The sequence below is a fragment of the Phalangium opilio genome, unplaced genomic scaffold, assembly GCF_054372755.1.
Source record: "Phalangium opilio isolate 3A_F unplaced genomic scaffold, DU_Popi_V2 ptg000209l_1, whole genome shotgun sequence".
Taxonomy (NCBI): Eukaryota; Metazoa; Arthropoda; class Arachnida; order Opiliones; family Phalangiidae; genus Phalangium; species Phalangium opilio.
In genome coordinates, this window is record NW_028324217.1 from 19,384,155 (window position 1) to 19,398,035 (window position 13,881).

General features: G+C 36.7%; 1 long non-coding RNA gene across 1 annotated transcript; it reads right to left on the minus strand.

Moving 5' to 3' along the window:
- Positions 1–13,141: 13,141 nt before the first annotated feature.
- Positions 13,142–13,559, minus strand: LOC149621091 (uncharacterized). The gene is made up of 3 exons (XR_016375570.1): positions 13,507–13,559; positions 13,294–13,452; positions 13,142–13,232 (listed from the first exon to the last, which is right to left on the minus strand). It is a non-coding gene; the product is annotated as an uncharacterized LOC149621091 (long non-coding RNA).
- Between the last annotated feature and the right edge of the window lie 322 nt (positions 13,560–13,881).

Consider the following 13,881-nt stretch of genomic DNA (forward strand, 5'->3'; position numbering starts at 1 on the left):
AGATGTAGTATAGCTTAAGTAATATATAAACAGCCATTTCAAATAAAAATATTAAAAAAAATCTTTGGAATATCAAAATGAAACAGAGGTTTAAAGCTACAAAAGTACTAAATGCATCATAATTACGAAAAATATTTCCACATATTCACTTTATATTATGGATAAAGGGAATATTATGGTTCTGTAGGATTTCTTTACACATCGAAACAAAACGAACTTCTAACGGACGGACACACACAGACAAAAACATAGACTGCTTTTTAGCTCTTTCCGTATTAATTTTGAATTGAGAAACAAGATTATCATAAATATTAAAATAAATATAATTAATATTTAATATTTTCTTCTTTAGTTATTCGCCTTATTGAACGTTACATCGTTTTAAAACAGAACAATTAAACATTCTTGAGAGACTTGACTAATATTGGCGTTTGAAATGAAGCATACGCCGGTTGCTTCGCCTTACTCAAATAGGTAGTATATAAGGGTGTCGAACTACAGCTAAAAGCAAGAACAACCGCAATTGCGAAAACCTTTGGTGGCGATCCCACCTTAGGGAGGCTAGACGTTTCTCGTAACCCTAGCTGATCGCCGCGAATGTCTTAAACCCGACGATGGAGTAGAAGCCAGGTGTACAGACTGGTATCCAAGTGGAATGGACGAAGACCAGAAGACGGTGGTGATTAGAAGCCAGTATGTACAGACTGGTGTCCATGTAGGATGGACGAAGACCAAAAGATGGTGGTGATTAGAAGCCAGTATGTACAGACTGGTGTCCATGTGGGATGGACGAAGACCAAAAGATGGTGGTGAATAGAAGCCAGTATGTACAGACTGGTGTCCAAGTGGAATGGACGAAGACCAGAAGATGGTGGTGATTAGAAGCCAGTATGTACAGACTGGTGTCCATGTGGGATGGACGAAGACCAAAAGATGGTGGTGTGAGACCTCAAGTAGAGGTGCCATTTCCGTGACTGTGAAAGCAGTTCGGAAATGGCGAACACGTTTGCTCCGATTTGGAAACTGCGAACGCGGTCACGTGGGTGTAACAACAGACACACACACAGACACACACGATCGTTACAGAACCTCTCCGTGACATACGTCACTCGGAGAGGTAACAAGTTGGGAAAACCAAAATATTACCTCTCCGTGTGTCGAGAAGATTATATAAACTTAAGTATCCAATGAAAACGTCGACCTTTTTGCCCCCATCCTTCCCCGCGCTTTGCGCTTCCGCATTTCATCCTTACTCTCAACATTATCTTCCTCCATTTTACATACAAAAATCAAATACTCACAAAAAGAAGCGGCAAAAACCTGCTGGCTCTTTACAACCACTTAATTTGACTTAATATCCAATTTCCAAACACAAATATTTACTGGTAGATAAATTGACAACCTACAAGCAAAGAAAAATTCTCAAGAATGGCTCCCGCAAATTTAAAAGGTCTATTTTCAACTAGTTGGGCGTATCTGATCAGATTTAAAATATATATTTTTGAAATTTTTGGTCTAACTATTATCTACACCTAGATGGTTTTCAGTCAAACAAACAAGGAGCATAAACACAATAGTGGAAGCTTCAGTCTTATTTAAAACATGTAAAACAATTATCATCTCTGCAAATAGCTTACACAATACACATGTCTTTTTTACCAATGCCTAACCGTTTTTCTAAAGCAATCTTAGCACCAAAAAATATATTTAATACAAAATAAATGTTTTATATTCTTATTAAGAACAAAACAAGAGGATAAAAAAGGTCTGTCCACTCGTAATTTTTTAAGCTTGTATCATGATTACTCTATACAACAGTAACAAGGAGTATTAACCCATTAGTGGAAGCAGTATTTTTTTTTTCGAAACAATCTCGCTTATGTTTATCCTCTCTAGACTTCGCTAAAAACGTATTACTCCTACGTAAAATATTAATAGACAGGCAAGGATTCATACCATTAAAGAAGGAGCGCAATATTATCCATATTTTCATTTCATATACAGAGAAAAGAAATTATTATGTTTCTGAGAGGAGCTTCCCATTTTGGTTGTTGTTTTGAAAAATATTTCGCAATGCACGGGCCTTCAAAGATATAGGAGGCAATGAATGAAATATATCACAATGCACGGGCCTTGAAAGATATAGGAGGCAATGAATGAAATATATCACAATGCACGGGCCTTGCTAGATATAGGAATCAATGAAGGAAATATATCGCTTTCACGGGCCTTGGTAGATATAGGAGGCAATGATTTAATCTCTCTCTTTGCACGTGAGGTTTATCTTTAATATTTAATTAAATATATTTATTTTTAATTATTTTAATCGCCAGTAAATAACTTTAAAAATAGTTAAATCGTTTAAAATAAAGTTGTTCCTATTATCTTTCTAAACTTTGCTAATATTGACGTTTAAAGTGAAGGGTACCCCTCTTGCCCGCTTTATTCAAATTTTGGGGTATATATACAATTCGTTTCCATTATAATAATAGATAAAAACGCATTCGCGTGAACCGATGGTGGAAGCCGTGCCATTGGGAGGCTAGACGTTTCTCGTAACCCTAGCCGATCGCCGCGTATATCTTGAAACCAATAATAGATATATAAAACGTCTTGGTTTGGACCAAGGCCGAAAAAACAAACGGTATGTGTGAGGTTTATCATTTGACTGAAGTTTCAGATATTGCAATTGTTTTAGTTATTTTTATCCATTTAATCCTAAATCAATATTAAATTCAATCAAATGATTTTACTGTTAATCGATCCATTCCCTCTAAATTAATTGAAAAAATTACATATCTACGCTTTTTCAAGAACAATTACATTTTCCGAAAACATTTTATCATGAAATTAATTATTTTGAAGGGAGTACGTGTTGAGAAATCAACATAGAATATTTGAAATATTCTATTGACTTTCTAAAAAGAGCAAGCGAACTTTGACATAATTCGAAAGGAAAATGAAAAAATTTAATCGAAATGCTACATTTCTATTGTCGCCTCTATGAAGAAAAGATTGCACTGCAATTTCCCTCTCCGTGCTTTAGAATTTCTTGGTCAAAACTCAGTCTTCATTTGAACACCGGTTACGTATTACGCGTAATCATTTTAGCACGCTTAAAGACCATTTCGGAAAACACACAGGGGCGAGGCCACCATTGGGGTATTCTCCCTCGCACCAAGGGTCACCGCCAGACGGTGCCAAAGTTCACTAGAGGCAGGAGGCTAGTCAACTCGCTCTGCCTATAGCGGTGCTTCTAGGCGAGAGAATGAAGACCCCAATGGCGTCATCACCCTTGTGATTTAGTTTCTCTGTATGTAATTTCTAAAATGGTCTACTCACTTACAAATGTACACAAATTACACTTAGTGATCGGTCCTTCAGGCGCTAGCGAGTAACAAGCCACAACCATAATCACTCATGTAAATGAATGTTTTATAGTTTTAGGTTATTAAGGTTGGCGGGCAAGTCCGGAGATTCACTAATGTGAAAAGGTTTCGAACTATATGGTATTATTGGCTGAGTGTGTTGCGACGGCTCAGATGACCCATACACTTGAACCACTAGTGCTTTTAAAAAATTTTATATTGGGAAAATAGAGGAAGGGGGGTCGGAGTAAAGTGTGACCTTCGCATAACTGGTAATGAATAATGTGTATACACATATTATTTCCACATGAAATGAATATAACAAGTCATTGGTACTGAGAAGTATTTCTTTTTATGTAATCTTTACCCTTAACTTTGGTTATATCAGAAGTAAGATAAGGGACTAGATGTAACGAGGTAACCAAACTCTTCACTTGGCGATGGAAGCGGCATAAAATCGTCAAATTTGTTCACTAGTGCTAGGCTCTATTACCAATGCTAGGGCACTTTAATTCTAGTCCCTTATCTTACTGCTGGTTATATTTATACCAATATCATATTTTTCCTGTGCTACAGAGAGCCACCTGCTAAACGAAACCACACAGGATAAACATTTTTGCTTTGTCTCAAAAAGACGACATTAGTTTATAAATTAGTTTGAGAAAAAAGTTCTTTATCATATTTTCTCTAACATCAGTCTTCTCAGAAACCTACTACAGATTTAAACTTTTTTGGTGCAAACTTGAAAATTTGTTAAGCCAGCAACAATTAAAACTATGTCCGTCAAGGTGCTTACAAGTTAGTGATCAACGACACGAAATCCCTTCAAAATAATTAATTTCATGATAAAATGTTTTCGGAAAATGTAATTGTTCTTGAAAAAGCGTAGATATGTAATTTTTTCAATTAATTTAGAGGGAATGGATCGATTAACAGTAAAATCATTTGATTGAATTTAATATTGATTTAGGATTAAATGGATAAAAATAACTAAAACAATTGCAATATCTGAAACTTCAGTCAAATGATAAACCTCACACATATCGTTTGTTTTTTCGGCCTTGGTCCAAACCAAGACGTTTTTTTATAATATCTGTCACTTCAGTCTTATTGTAATTAAAATTTGAATAATTTTATTTTTCCTTTACCGTCGTACATTTGGGGTTAGTCTATTTCTAATTGCTTAAAGAAGTACTTAAGTATCGTTAATTACATTTAACTTATATTCAAAAACATTGATTTCGATAAGCAAATAATGTTGTACTTTATTTATGAAAGAAGTTTAAAACGACGGTATTTGAAATATGTAAGAAAAATATTTGTTTCGTACACTGTATACATATACAGTGTTGTCGAGATCAGACCAACAGCTTCCTTTATGTAAAACCCCCAATACTGCCAACGGGAGATGTCATACTAAATTATACAGGGTGTAAATAAATGTTTAGAATTCATGTTTTATTGTATGTCTGAATGCAACAAAATATATTAAAGCACAGTCCTACGATTAGTCTTAGTCTCTTAGAACCTGGGTCTCAAATTGCAACCTCTAAACTGTTTGGTAAACAACTCAACGTAAATATTCAAAGTGTCTACCATTGTGGTTGAGGCACTCTTCCAGAGGATTGTCCGTGTCTTACATTACTTGTGCAACCACTAAACTCATGACACATGGTAAGACTAATGGTATTGCCGTTAAGGCTTGATGTAGGGGGATATGATTATGCCGCTCGGCATAAAGCACTGCCTTTAGTTGAACGTTACCGCGACCTTCACCCAAAATAAACGTGCTGTCCAATTTGTCCTGGTTAGAATAGGTTGGCATTTTACTAGGAAACGAGACTAACTACAGTAATTCTACTACTTAGCTGCGACACTGAAAGACCCTGTATATCTAAAGAGACCGGAAGTTCCTCAAAGTTGAGTTTTCAAAGATTGCCAGCTTGAGCCGGTCACGGAACGTGCCACGAGAATTTTGTTAACAGAAAGGCAGGGCGTTACGCGATTGGCCGGAAGTCCTTGTTTAAAATTATCCTTAAAATCTGAACCTAATTTGAGTTTTAAAATCATTCGGAAGTATTTCCTGAATGTTTCACTATGCAGACTGGTATTATAATTAGTAAAAGAATCGATAAAAAATCACTTTATTTTCCACTTCACCCTCCCTTTAATGTATTATAGTGATAATGTAATTAATTTTAGTGTTAAATAGGAAAAAATTTAGGCTGAAAGAACAACTCGCGTAGTTTGATCTTATTTTATTATTTCAGTTCAGGGTTATCTATAGTTACCCAAAAAACCTATTGTTTTCGATTAATTTCACGTTAAATATGGTTATTAAGTTGAAATTAACGGCTTATCTTCTTTTACTAGTGTTATTTCAGTTTATAATACGAGTTTGAACAAGAAATTCTCCCTAACTGCAAACTTTAGAGGCGTGACTGTTTGACTCTTGCGGAACAATCACTATTTTGCCCCAAAACTTTTAAATATCGCTCCTTTTCAATGGCTCTCTTTTCAAAATGGGGAAAAATGCTTTTAAATGTCAATTTAATTAATCGTAAGAATTAAACAGGAAAGTGGAGGCTGGGTAAAAGATAAGTGTAGTTTTAATTTTAATTTGTTAGTTTAATTATAAGGTATCCATGAATTTACCCAAAACATTCGTATTTTGGGTTAATTTCACATTAATTATACTTGATCGAGTTTAATTTAACGGCTTATCTTGTGTAATCTAGTGTGGATTTAGTTTATAATACAAGTTTCAATAAAATATTAACTTTAATTGCAATTACCCTAAAATTTTAATGTATGCGCTTTTGATATATTTTAATGATCATTTAAATTAATTTGAAAGTGAAATAGGAAACTACTGTGGCTGTACGAAAAATTTGTGAGGTTTTAATCTTAATTTGAGCGTGGTTCGTGAGAGTGGATTAAGCTTAAAATTTATTTGAATTTTTTACCCTAATTGCAATGATTAGTGAAGTTTAATATTTTTGCCATATATTCCAGAGCTGTGCTAATTAGCTGACGACTAATTGAATAAAAATTAGCAATTAGGGAAATATTGATGAGCTAATTAATTAGCAAATTAGCAATTAGGGAAATATTTATGAACTAATTAATTAGCCAATTAGCAATTAGACATAGAAACTAATTCAATTCAATTAGAAATTAGACATTTATTTATCAAACTATTTAATTAGAATTACTATTTTCTAATTAAGGTAAAAAAGAAACCATAAGTAAACATAAAAGTTTAAAAGTGCCCATGGTTTTAGTACTTTGGTAATGCAAAGTTTAATGTTTTAATGCCATTGAAAAACAGGTACGGAAGGCATGAATTATTCTCGAAAAATGAGACAAGCCTCGAGCCTTCCGTCATGTTAAAATTTTTCTCATTTCTTCATTTTCTTGCCACAGTTCCTATAATTAGTGCTGTGCGAGTACTCGATAAGACTCGAGTACTCGATAAGAGATTTTCTGAGACTCGAAAAAGTTTCGAGCATCAAACCAAGGCTCGATAAATACTCGAACCTGCTTTTGAAAAGCCTTCAACTCTGAAAATAGGATGTAGTAGCTATAAAAATCTACAAGAAAGTCACGCTTATTGGTTAACAGACACACATTAGTGCTCATTTGGGACGTTAGATCATAATGCCAGTGCAATGTAGTAGGGTATTAGCTCCTAGCTGGTAAAATAGTGGAAGTAAAAGTAATGAAATACAGTTAAAGGCGCGTTTACTATTATTATTTTATTAATTAATTTATTTTTTTTTAAGTTTAGTTTAGTAATTTTCGTTTGGAACTTTGCGCGAAGTATAACAATGGCTAGAAGTGACTTCGGTGAGGAATGAGATATTAATGAGGAATTCAGTTAGATAAATTAAAAGGGAAGAAGACTAATACCGTCTGGGAATTGTTTGAAGTAGTTGTCGATGATCAAAATTACACCAAGTGTCTATTATGAGAGCAATAAATTAACAGAAAGTGTGAAAATACTAGAAAATCAATTCCAAGTTGCTCGATAAATACTCGAAACAAATTTTCCAACTACTCGATACTCGATTCGAGTACTCGAGACTCGGCTCGATACTCGATGAGGGAAAATTTCAATACTCGAGACTCGACTCGAAACCGAAAATTCAAGGCTCGCACAGCCCTACCTATAATGGACTCCTGAGTAGTAAATACATGCGCACTGCTATTAATTCGAGTAGGTAAAACAATCGAAATTTCGAAATGGGACAGTTGCGAACTACGAAATTTTCTACTAGTACTAGTACTATTCTCTCATATTTGAGGAGCTGAAAAATTTAGAGTAGCACTAAGGTTTCCTCATTGATATAATAAGGCGTTTTCATATTCAAATAGATGAATCAAGAGCTAATTCCTCGATTTTTTTTTACAACAAATTGGCGTAAAAGATTAATTGAAAATCCAATTGGCGAATTAGTTAATCCAATTGGCGAATTAGTTAATCCAATTGGCGAATTAGTTAATCCTAAATGTAATTAAATTTTAATTAGAATATTGCCTTTCCGATTCATACTAATTAATTAGAATTACTTCTCAATTAGCACTAAGGTAATTAAAATTCAATTACCATTTTCAATTAGTAAATGTTGCTAATTAATTAGAAATAAAATTAGCTAACTAATTAATTAGCACAGCTCTGATATATTCATCATTATGGTACCCTAAACTTTTGAATTTCGCGGCAATTAATGTACTTTAAAGATAGTTTAAATTAACTTAAGTGTGAAATAGAAAATATTGGGCTCTACCAATGGCTTGGGTAGTTTTAATCATAATTAAACAGTTTATTTAAAAGTTATTTGAGCTTTTATCCAAAAATGTATATTTTGGTTTAATTTCACGTTAATTATATTAAATTGAGTTAAAATTAACGTAGGATTGTGTTTTGGCAGTGTACATTTAGGTTATAAAATGAGTTTAAATGTATGCATCACCTTAATTACAATTTTTAGTGGAGTTTTCGATTCTCATTTTACGCTAAACTTTTGAATTTCGCGCCTATTAAGGTACTTTGGAGATAATTTAAATTAGCTTAAGTGTGAAAGAGAAAACATGGGGCTTTACTAACGGCTTGGGAAGATACAATCTTAATCAAGAACATCATTTAAGAGTTATCGGAGTTTTCATCCAAAAAATGTATATTTGGGGTTTAATTTCACGTTAATTATACTTAATTACGTTGAAATTAACTTGTCGTTAGTGCTCATTAAGCTTATAAAATGACTTTCAACAATTAATTCACCTTAATTCTAATGTTTAGAGGAGTTTTTGATTATTTCCTACACATCGCGTTCAATTTTTATCTTGTGCTAGGTTTGTGGTAAAGATTATCTGTACAATATGTTAATGAATGATGTTATTCTATAGTTTAGCTTGAATAGAGTAATTTCGGTTGAGAGGGGGAGTGAACTGTGTATCCCCTACGTTAAGGGCAACTTTGTACTAGAGAATACTATTTGCCCCCGGAAGGGAATGGGAGGGGGGATATCACTAAGGTAAGAGATAGAGGGTTATGACGTTGCCGTATATAGGAAAGAATTTACTCTATACCAGTAATTTGTTGGGTTTTGTAGCCTCGACCCGGGAATATAAACACACATCTAATAACAACGAGGTTTATTCAACTAGTGGTAAACAATCGAAATACATTGCACGTATATAAAGTTTGTTAAAAAACATAATAGATAACAAAAAAATAAGTGAAGATATAAATCTAATCATTAACAATAAAATAGGCCAAAAAATAGGTAGCAGGCGCTTCTATGTCAACACCCCTTCTCGCCTGCGACCGGAAATGCCTATTTTAGACATGAGGTAGTGCAATTTCTCTTTGGCGAGTGGCTTCGTCAGTACGTCAGCTATCATCTCTTCCGTTGGACAGTAGAGGATGTTGATAGATTTCTTATCTTGCATATCTCTTAGAAGATGATACTTGACATCGATATGCTTTGTTCTGGCACTGGATCTTTCGCTTAGGCTGAGTTTTATGCAACCTTGGTTGTCCTCATATATGTTGATTGGGCCGATATCCCGGTAACCCATGTCGTGAAGTATCTGTCGTAGCCATATTGATTCTTGTGCTGCGTGTGCCGCGGCTACGTATTCAGCTTCTGTTGAGGATGCTGCTACCGTGGTTTGCTTGCGACTCGACCAAACAATCGTCCCTTGCCCGAGTTTGAATAAATAGCCACTGGTGGATTTTCTATCCGCATGGTCTCCCGCAAAATCCGCATCGACATAGCCTTCAAGTTCCAACGGAGTTGTTGATGGTAGATGTAATGATAAGTCTTGCGTTCCCAGGAGGTAGCGCATTACTCGTTTAACTGCCACCCAATCACGCTCTCTGGGCTTCGCCACTCTGCGACATAGAATGTTGACGCTGGCTGCTATGTCCGGTCTTGAGACAGTTGCGATATGTAACAACACTCCAATGGCTTTGCGATACGTAGTATTGCTCGGTAGTACATCGTCTTCGCCACATAGTTCTAGCGTAGAGACCGAGATCTGCTTTGCTTCTAACGAATCCTTCTTGAAGTAGGATTTCGTTGGCTTTCTTATTCCAGGCTCTTGCCGACTGCTTGAGACCATAAATGCTCTTGCGTAACTTGCAGACTTTGTGTTCTTCGCCGCTCTTAATAAACCCAGGTGGTTGTTCCATATACAGGTCTTCTTCTATATCGCCGTGGAGAAAGGCCGTCTTAACGTCAAAGTGTTTTACTGTCATTGACTCTTGATGCTGCAACAGCAAGTAGGATACGAATAGTTTCGTACTTTGCAACAGGAGCGTATGTCTCTTCGAAATCTTCACCATATTTTTGTGAAAATCCTCTCGCGACTAGGCGTGCTTTATACTTGTCGATTTCGCCGTTTTGGTTGTATTTCACTTTGAATATCCATCTACAACCGATGGCTTTGCGATCTTTAGGTAGATCGGTTAGCTCCCAAGTGTTCCTTTGTTCCAGAGATCTCATTTCTTCTTCAGCAGCAGCTTTCCATACGAAACTTTCTCGTTCTGGTAGACTTAGAACTTCATTCCAGTTAGTCGGCTCTCGAACGCATTCTACCGTGGCTTTGTATCCTAATCTCTTTGGTGGTACACGTTGTGCTCTAGCAGGATATCTTGGTTCTTGTGGTTCTTCTATTTGCCGCGATGGTACTGTCTCAGGTGAAAGATCAACATGTGAATCGGATTGGTCTGAGCTGAGGCTCGAATCTTCCTCTTTGATGTTCGTTTTCATTTCAAAGAAATCCCCTTCTGGATGTGATGTGACTACTGGAATCACGATGTCTTGCTTACAGTCGTTGATTCTTTCGTCAAATTTGACACTTCTACTGAAGTGAATCTTGTTGGTCTTTGGATTTAGAATTCTGTAGCCTTTAGTCGCTGTGCCAAATCCGAGGAGAATCCCTTCGACAGCTTTGTTGTCCCATTTGGTACGCTTCTCTTTGGGAACGTAGGAATAGACTCTGCTTCCAAATACCCTTACATGTCCAATACGTGGTTTGGAACCGGTCCACAGTTCGTACGGTGTTTTCTCAATAGCCCGACTTGGTAAGCGATTTTGAAGATAACACGCCGTTGTTACTGCTTCTCCCCACCAGCAATTCATGAGAGTAGCATCGAGTAGCATGCATTTCGCCATTTCGATTAATGACCGGTTCTTGCGTTCGGCGATGCCGTTTTGTTGAGGAGTGTAGGGAACAGTTACCTCATGAGTGATGCCTTCCTGTTTCAAGTATTGTTCCAACTTGTTAGATACATATTCTCCACCGTTGTCGGTCCTTATCGTTGAGGGTTTTCTTTGAAACTTGTTACTAATGGTGGCAACGTATTCTTTAAATATGCCGAAGACTGAATCCTTGGTCTTGATCAAGTAGACATACGTATATCGTGAGTAATCATCGATGAACGTTACGAAGTAGCGATTTCCCCCAACCGTTGCCTGCTTCATTGTTCCGCATACATCGCTGTGTATCAACTCCAAAGGCCTTGTGCTTCTGGATGCAGATGTGGGAAATGGGGCTTCGGACATCTTGCCCATGACGCAAGACTTGCAGGTTGGCAGCTTCTCATCATTGTTTAACTTGACTCCATCCGCTAGACCTTTTGTATATAGGAACTTTACTGCTGACGGATCTAGATGTCCCATCCTTCTGTGCCAAAGATGTAGACATTCTTCATGAATGGCGCTATGTACCATGCAAGGGCGCTCCATGTCTAGTTGATATAATGATCCATCCATCTTAGCGGTAGCTACCACTGTTTCCCCTTCGTTAATACTGCAGTTGTTGTTCTCGAAAATTATTTTGTGACCCGTTCTGGTTAGCTGATGAACTGACAGTAGACTTCCTCCAAGTTTTGGAACATACAAGACATTGTTAACTGCTATTCGGCGAATGTCGCCCTCCGGTCCATAGCATTGAAGATAGCCGCTACCGATCCCTTCGGCGTTGATAGTGGACTCGTCAGCCAGATGGACACATTCTTTGCTCGTGAAAAACGTTCGATCATACGTCATGTGACTCGTTGCCCCCGAATCCACGTACCAACCCGCTGCAGTATGTCTGGACGAGCTCTTGAACGCTGTATATTCTTTCGTTTTGGTTTTCTGAGTTGAGTCAATCTTGGATTGTTTGTTCAGATCGAACTGTCTCTTGCGACAGTCCCGTTTGAGGTGACCCCGCTTGTTGCAGTAATAACAAGTTGGTGTACCTTTCCTGAGCCCATGATGTCCTTTGTCTTTCTGGCTCATCGTATTCAGAGCTGATTCCGCTTTGATTCCATCACAAATGACCGAGCTTTCCTGACGTCTGTTGAATTCATCTATGAGTTTGCTTCGTACGAAATCCAGAGTAAGATCCTTCTCAGGCCTGACCTCCAACGCCGTAATTAGCGTGTCATAAGATTCTGGAAGGCTGCATAGCAAGATCGCTGCGAGGTTGGAATCCTTGAAGGTTTCTCCAATGCCACGTAGCCGCTCAATTATTTCCATCATTGCTGATATGTGCTGTTGCATTGTCTGCCCCTCGTGTAGCCGCATCTTGTAAAGTCGACGTAGTAAAAACAACTTGCTTGTAATGTTAGCTTGCTCGTGGAGCTTTTGAAGAGATTGCCACATATCTCGTGCGGTGCCTTTGTTGACGATATGAATTAATTGGTCGTCATCAATCGATAGTGCAATGGCAGCTTGGGCCTGTTTATCTTTCTTATCCCAATCCTCCGGAACGTTTGTAGCAGGCTTGGGATTGTCCACGACCGTCCATAATTCATCCCGGGTGAGAAGCATCTTTAACTTAAATTTCCATAGTTGATAATTCGAATTATTTAACTTCGTAATTGATAATCTTGAATCCACGCTTGTAGCCATATTCGTTTGAAACGATATCCGTACCTTACAAGTAACTACCGACTAAAGCTAACCGATTCCGTTAAACAATTTTCAGTTATCACTACACGCAACTGAGCCCATAACCTGTTGGGTTTTGTAGCCTCGACCCGGGAATATAAACACACATCTAATAACAACGAGGTTTATTCAACTAGTGGTAAACAATCGAAATACATTGCACGTATATAAAGTTTGTTAAAAAACATAATAGATAACAAAAAAATAAGTGAAGATATAAATCTAATCATTAACAATAAAATAGGCCAAAAAATAGGTAGCAGGCGCTTCTATGTCAACATAATTAAATCAAATACCTATACCATTCATAGCAATTTAAACCACTAAACAAACGGCAATGTGGACTGTGGAAATAGCAAACAACGTAACCCTCCGTTTCTAACGTGGTTACGTTGAGAGAATCTGTGATGTAAACCTGAAAATTATTTCACTAATGAAATTATATAGCGACACTGTCTTCCTGCATTAACCAGTACCACTGTTACTTATGAATTAAACAATCCACTGTTGGTAACAAATAGTTTATAAAATGATAACGTAACATCACAGTATGACTGATTCAATAGGATCAAAATTGTTTTAACGAATAATCTGGTCCTCTACATTGGTTTAGTTTCAGGAATTATATCACACACCTTCACAATTAGTAGCATTTTAGTGAGATTAACAAATAATGAAACCGTGTATACCTGTCCTCAAATGAGAATGTTGAATTAAAAGCACTAACGAAAACACCACTCTTTTAACCGCCGTAGGGAAAACACATTGAGCATTTTGTCATCTTTCCTGTAATATTTTGAAGTTGAATTCTTCACAGGTGAAAACACTACCGTTGATTTCTAAACCATAATAACTTGGATAGATTTGCCATTTTTTACTTAAAACTAGAAGCGCCAACAAACAGTCATGATGAATACAGTATTAACATTAAGGTACGTTACGTAGCGTAAAACCTAGGCCCTAGGGTTAGGATTTGTAGCATGAATCGAAGCAGACTGCGAATTTTTGTAATTCCAATCCAAAACAGTGCTGGAAATAAACTTTCTTATAATCTTTAAAAGGAA